At 46.4% G+C, this 7,235-nt stretch overlaps 1 protein-coding gene across 4 annotated transcripts in view; it reads left to right on the top strand.

Moving 5' to 3' along the window:
• Positions 1-1,212: 1,212 nt before the first annotated feature.
• Positions 1,213-7,235, top strand: part of L1CAM (L1 cell adhesion molecule) — a 112,408-nt gene continuing 106,385 nt past the window's right edge. For all 4 annotated transcript variants that reach the window (XM_058166762.1, XM_058166761.1, XM_058166759.1 and 1 more), the window contains exon 1: positions 1,213-1,352. The gene's annotated coding sequence lies outside the window, so the exon portion shown is untranslated. The remainder of the gene's footprint in view (positions 1,353-7,235) is intronic.

Here is a 7,235-nt window from a genome sequence, read left to right as displayed (position 1 = left end):
CTCATCTTTCAAAAGATTCTGCTTCTTGGAGAAGCCCTTTGGTTTGGACTCCATTCCTCCTTGTGCGAGGGATGCTAACACATCTCCTGTATCCAGCTTCTCAAACTCCTCAGTTCCTTTTTGAGTTGAGGAATAGATGCTCTGAAACCACTTGCAGACCACAGGGTAGTCAGCTTCCCCTGCCCCTCCCCCAAACAAGCTGTGATCCAGGAAGCCCTGCTTTGCTGTCTCTGTGGCTCCTCTATCCCTTCCCCTGCGGAAGCTCTGGCTTGCCCATCAGAAACCTCAAATCCCCAAGTGCATCTTCATTGACCAAACTGCTCTGGCCCGTGAAATATAACAATATGGCCGGCACCAGTATTTGTAACATCTTTTTAGCATCTTTTCACAGTAAAGACATTGGTCCTCTAACCTCTGCCGTTACAGCGCCCGGCTTCTCTGGGTTTCTCTTTTCCTGGAGAAATACCAGCGCTCAGTGACGCCGATCTAGCTCCTTTGGCCAAGGCACCAGGGCTGTACCTTCAGATCTGTAGAGTTGCAACGGCCACCATCCCTAGCTGGCCAGCAGAGCCGCTAGCGGAGAAAGGCTGTTGGTCATCCTTGCAATTTGGCTCGGAGGATCCGGCTGCTTCTGAGCCTGGATCCACTGCCCGCCCATGCGCGCCAGAAACCTAGTTGGCTGGTTCCGAAGGATTTCGGTTTTAGAAGTCTTGCGGGGAATTGGGTGATCTGGGCGTGACCTTCAAGCAGACTCGCCACATCCAGGAAACGGGGCTTCAGCAGCAGCAGTTTGGCTCCCTTCTCTTAATTGATTTTTTCCTTCTGCGTTTTTTTTTTGCTCGGGCTCCCATCTCCTGCACTCCGCTCCATCCGCCCCGTCCCCCCCCCCGCCCAGGCATCCTCCACTTCATCCGTTCATTTCTAAAGCACCGGAGACAACCCTCTCCTCCCCATCCCAAAATGAGGGACTCGGGCGTCTCCCCTCCCCAATCTCCAGGATGCTGAGAATAGACCAACAGCTTAACCCCACCCCAACCCCACCCAAGTTTCCCAAATTCTGCTTAGAATACGGCAGGGCGTGTGTGTGTGTGCGCGCCAATAAACCAATTTCCACCTTACCCCTCCTCGCCAGCTCTGGGACCGAACCAGAGCTGGGAAGGAAAGGCGGGGAGGAGGGATGGGGGGGTAGGGCGGGGCACGGAGGGAGGGGACTCTCCGCCGCTGCTGCTGCCGCCGCCGCCGCCGCTGCTGCCGATTATGTCACATCGATCAGACGCTGCAGCCGAAGCTGTAGGAGCCAGAGAGGCGACCGCAGCGGCCGCGGAGTGAGCGGAAGGACGGGCGCGGCTCAGGTAGGGGGGCTAAGAGGACCGAAGAGGGGAGCCGAACAGCTCCCTCGTTTATCAACTTCGGGGCTCTTCGATGGACGGTCGGATGGGGGAGAAGGAAAACTGGGGGTTTTCTAGGCTGAGAAGTGTTTCTGTCCCATCCATCCCCCCCCCCCAGCCCGTCTTTGTCAGAACCCGGGAAAAAAACAAACGGGTGGTTTCCCTAAATCTGGAAGAGAATTATGAGGTTCCCAAATAGGCGCGAATTCCCCTCCTGATTCCCCGGAGAGCCTCCTCCTCCTCCTCCTCCTCCCGTTAGAAGGTTTTCGGTGCCCCCCCCCTCCGCTGCTGAGAAAAGTTGCGCGGCTGGGTGGGTGGGGGTTGATGAGGATCCCCCTGAATCCGGTGCAACTTAAGGCTCCGCTATGGCGGGTTGGTTGTTTGGTTTTATTACAGATGAAACTGAGGAGGCGGGTGGGAGGGAGACGGCCCCCACGACCCTTAGGCGGAGTAGGGGGTCCCATCTGCAGAGACCTGTATGGGAATGCGGGGTTCCCGGGTCGAGGACTGGGAGATTAGAGGAGAGATCGGGATCAAAATCTGGCAAGTTTTTCAAACCAACGTTTAGATGGATAATGCAGGGGGGAGGATTGTAGCACCGCTGGGGGCGAACCAAAGCTATGGCCATGAATGAAACGACAGGGAGAAAATGCAGATATACGTTCATTTATATGTCCAGAATATGTGCCATGGAGGAGGATCCATCCGGGTTAAAGATTGTGTGTGTGTTTCTGTGTTTCTGTGAAGGGCTAAGGCTTACACTAGGAGTAGAAAAGGAGTAAGGCTGTCTGCAGGATGGGGCATTTGTGTGTGTTGGTCAGGGAATGGTCTCTGGGTGCCATTAGAGAAGGAGGGGAGAAGTGGAGGAGACCAATCTGTGTATAAATGTACCAGTGCAGAAGGGGTGCATCGTGAGCTAGGTGTGTGTGTGTGAAGAGCACAGGGAGTGGGGAGCTTGGGGTGTGAGAAGTGGAAGCATTGTGTACTGGGAAGGATACTGTGGGAATTGTGGCCAGCGTATGGGGCTGAGTTATGGCTGTGGAGTGAGCAGCAGAAGGGTGTGGCAGTTGGAACCAGGCCTAAAGCAGAAGGCTCTTCCCTCTCGGAGCCCTAGGATGAGATCACCTTTCTTAGCAGCTGATATGGAGGGAGGGGGGCAAGTTGCTCCTGATTTTTGTATTAAAATTACAGTGGGGGGTGGGTATTTAATCTTGGGTTTTTCTTTGCCCTTGGCAGCACAACATTGTGGGTTGTTTGCTGAGATCCACCTGTGCTCAGAAGATGCTTCAGGTTGTTGTTTCTATCCTGTACAGTCTATGTGTGTTTGTGTGCATCCAAGGACAGGTGGGACATGCCCTGCTGTTCATTTGTATGAAGAGTGGTAGCAATTTTGATGAAGGATTGCTGTCATGGAGGGGGGCGGGATAACGTGAAGCTGCACTGCTTGAGGACAATGTATTTGGGACAGAAGGATAAAATTCAGGGGGAGATCTCTAAAATGGGAATGGATGTGTACAAGAGTACAGGTTGTAAGTGGTGCTGTGCATGTTTGTTGTTGATACAAGCAAAAGCCTTTTGGGCTTTTGGGGTGTAATAAATGGGGCTTATGAGTGTGAGGGAATATTCATTGGGTGGTATATTTCTGTACAGAAGGGAATGGGGAGGCACCCTGGTGTTTGAAATATTGTGTATGCAGAATTGCTGTTCTGTATTATACGGAAGATGAATGAGGCTGAGAATAGACAAGAATCCAAGTTTTATAAGATTTTTTGAGTTTATATGCATTTGCTATGTAGCTATGTGCATAGTACAACTAGTGTGACTACATTGCAGGTAAATGGCAGACTTCTAGATTTTCTGCTTTTTATGGAGTTAGTGCATAATCTTTAGTGTCTAAATCAAATATTCAGGTATCTTTTGGACATGTCAGGAATGGCTGATGGATATTGGGACATCTAATATATTTCTGTTTCTCTCTCTCTCTCTCTCTCTCTCTCTCTCTCTCTCTCTCTCTCTCTCTATATATATATATATATATATATATATATATATATATATATATATATATATATATATATATATATATATTCTCTCTCTCTCTCTCTCTCTCTCTTTCTATTCCTCTCTCTCTCCAGGAAAAGAGAGGCAGTTTGCATGTAGGGGAGCTATATGTATCCTGACTGCATTATGACATTAAAATGTTCAGCTTTGTTTGGACTCCTTGTGTATATAGGGTGTCTGAGAACCTTAGTGCCTGTGAAAATATGTTCTTAAGGTGGAGAAATACTAGGATCTGTGTTCATGCAAGGCAGTCTTCTGAATTGGGTTCTGTAGTATTGTGTGTGCGCGCAACAGGTCTTATTTTGTGCAAGAGCTTGCCCAGTCAATCCACATTGAATTGGCTGAAGCCTGGAATTTCATCATAAAGATTAAGCCAGTAGCCAAAAGCACTCAAGGGAGAATGCATTTCTTTCACAAATGTGGGCCATCCTTAACTCACTACATAACAGGGACTGAATGAACCTGGCCTTTCATACCTTAAATGACAGATCTGTGAACAAGGGATCAATAATGCATAGATACGGTGGCTTTCAGCTTATCTCAGATTGTATCTCAGAGGGTTGTCTGAAAAGGATGTTAACTCATATTGTATTTCAGTCATGATCTTTTTTGCTTGTAGGTTGTACCATATGAGAGTTTTACAGGTAAGACTCTTTTAAAAGGTATGAATGTCTGAAGAATGCTAAAAATGATGGAAGCATCCATGCAAAATTCTGCTTGTACCTGATTCTGCTTGCCTGCTTGACATTGAAAGTCATAGAGCTTTGATTGAATGTCCAGCTTAGGATCTCTTTCATTATGGTAATGCCACCATTTTAAAAGGGTACTTTCTATCATGTACAGAGTGCTTTTCTCTTGCCAGGAAATCAATGCAACTGAAAAAAAGAGATAAGAACTAGATTTCAGTGGCTGTAATATTTCAAACAAGCTTTCATTTCAAAAAGGAATTCTATCTAGTTAAAGAAGATGGTACGGACAGCTCATCACCAATTTTTGATATGTACTTTTAACACAATTTAAGCAGAGAATTCTTAATCTTGGGGTCAATGGATAGATTTATGGGAAGCTGTGAACTTGGATGGGAAAAAGTGCAATTTTAATTTCACTAACTTCTAACTGAAATTTAAACATTTCTGTCTTTTCTCAAACTCAAGGATTCTCCTTGGATTTCAGTTTGGAGGAAAATAAATCCCATGCTTTAGTGGTCACGTGCTCTTATATCTGCAAGACAGGAATTATTGGGATTTGCAATCCAGAATATTCAGAATATTAGTCCCTCACTTCTAGTTTTATACTTTGCAAAAAAGGATCAGATCAGATTTGTGGAGATTTATTTCTCTTTTGTTCATATTGGGGTGTAATGTATGGAGGCTAAGACTTTCTTTCATTCCACCCCTTTTTCATCTGCTTGCTTGGTAGAACAAGGAATAAACCCTGTAGCCCTGAACTCAATATTGATACTCCCAAATATTGGACTCTTACAAGTCTTGCTTATTCTGAAAGGATTTGAGTGGAGAGACATAGCATCCGCTGACACCTTCCGTGTTCAAATTCTTAAGGTCTAAACATAGACACTGCAGTAATCAATTGAGTATTTAGAAAAATGAATGGAAATGAAGGGCATTTTCTGCCCTGAGAGATAATGTGAAACAGGTCCCCAAAGCTGGGTTAATTAAAATGACTGGGAAATGTATTCTGGAAAGCTGGAATACACTTGTGATGGTGATTTTCTCATAAAAGGGAAAATCTTTTTCGCTTTGACTTTTTCTTTTTTGGTGGTGGGGACAGCTTGCTACATCATTTGATCATTTTGCTGGTTCCCTTATTAGGGAGATGCTGTTCAATTGTTCCCTTATTAGGGAGATGCTGTTCAATTGTCCCTTTCATCAGCCTAATAACTAACGGAAGAACGCTAATATCCAGGGACATAATTGTGGTAATAAAAAAAATCCACTTATGGGTCATTCTAGGTTTTTTTCTGCCTCTTTTATTCCAGTGGGGAGGAGGTGTTGGCCTGTGGATGACCTGTCCTCCCACTCTTGTGCCAACCACAGTTAATAACCAAAATGTTCTCGTTCTTGGAAAAACGGAAGCAAAGCTGGTTGTTCCCCGTCTGTCGCTTTCCCTCCAAGGCCCTGATAAGGGGCGGCGGGAGGGGGAGGAGGCAGACTCTGACCGGGCAGCAGGTGGCAATTGATTTACAGGAGAATCTGTCTTGCTGCTGCTGGTGGGGATGGGGAACAGATAGCTATATGTTGCTGGGCAACAGAGAATTATGGACTGGCATGCTCCCCATCAATCCGGCTTGTCAATAGTGCTAGTGATAGGATCGAGGGAAATACCAAGGGCCAATGTATCCAGCTGCAGAGATGCCCTCACTTGGGGCTCTCCGCCCTTCTAGCTGGGGCCCTTTTCCCTTCCTTCCAGCAGCCAGCCCTCTCTGTATCTTATAGAATAGAATAGAATAGAATTTTATTGGCCAAGTGTGATTGGACACACAGGGAATTTGTCTTATTATCTCTGCTCTTGTCTCTTCCCTCTGCATTAGATCCCGGTCTCTCTTGTTTTCCATGAATCTGTTTCCTTATCCAATGGCCATACTGTCACCAGCTTTGGCAGAGCAGCAACAGGACTAGAGACTAAGGGTTCCTTTTCCTCTGGGTTTGGCTGGGGGCAAAATGGCAAGGAAGAGACTGGGATTCATGGATCTCCAGCTAACTTGCAGCCTTGGGTTTTCTTCTGAATGGCTGCTGAGTTGATGTCACCCAGGTCTACAGCTCCACCAGGGCAGCGCACCTGCACATCCACTAAATGTAACCAGAGACCTCATGACTCACCCTTCTATCCACGCTGAAACGGCTGATTGGCCTGCCTTGAATCTGCATGATCCCTTCCTCAGCCTCTGCAGAAATAAGATGGAGCTTGAAAAAGAGGGATAAAGGGTACTACAGGTTGTTGCCCCCTCTCCCCCATTCCTCTCCTGCATGCCTGTGTCCTTGAACTTTATTAGCGATAAAAGGGATGTTCCAAGAGTAATGATTTCTTTTTACGGTTCCCCTCAGAGAAGCTACCAGAGAAATGAGAATTTTTAGCTTCCACCAATCTTGCAGACGATGCTCCACTGGGTCCTTTTCATTTGTGGATTGAATTGGAAGAGCCCTTCTCAAATACTGAGCTGTGTACATATACTTGCAGCTTGCCCTAGCCTGATCATCTATGGCAGGGGTCTCCAACCTTGGTCCCTTTAAGACTTGTGGACTTCAACTCCCAGAGTTCCTCAACCAGTTTTGCTGGCTGAGAGACTCTGGGAGTTGAAGCCCACAAGTCTTAAAGGGACCAAGGTTGGAGACCCCTGGTCTATGGGAGCCAGATAACAAAAAAACACAAGCCAACTGAAGGCTGAAAGGGCTGAAATGATAGAAATACTTCTATCACTATTCTAGTCTAGAAAATCATCCATTGATTGGTTTCTGATTGTCTACAGGTGATCAAGCAGGAAAACTTTCTGAAATGGGAGAGAGTTGGTTAAGCCTTTGATTAGCTGGAAATGACTAACATCACAGATATGCTGGGGTAGAGGGCAATTAAAGCAATAGTAAAATTGGTTTTAATACTCATGATCTTCTTTGCAAAGCTCAGCCCAGGCAGGTCCTATTGAATTCAGCAGCAGTCACAATCTTATACAGTTCTCAACAAATTACGTTTAGGGAGATTGCCTTGCTAAGTCATGCCTGACTCTTCATGACTCCATGGACCATAGCTTGCCAGCCCCTCTGTCCTCTGCTG

This window comes from Ahaetulla prasina, chromosome 2 (genome assembly GCF_028640845.1).
Source record: "Ahaetulla prasina isolate Xishuangbanna chromosome 2, ASM2864084v1, whole genome shotgun sequence".
Classification (NCBI taxonomy): domain Eukaryota; kingdom Metazoa; phylum Chordata; class Lepidosauria; order Squamata; family Colubridae; genus Ahaetulla; species Ahaetulla prasina.
The sequence above is the reverse complement of the archived record's forward strand: the minus strand, read 5'-3'. Positions and strand labels throughout refer to the sequence as shown.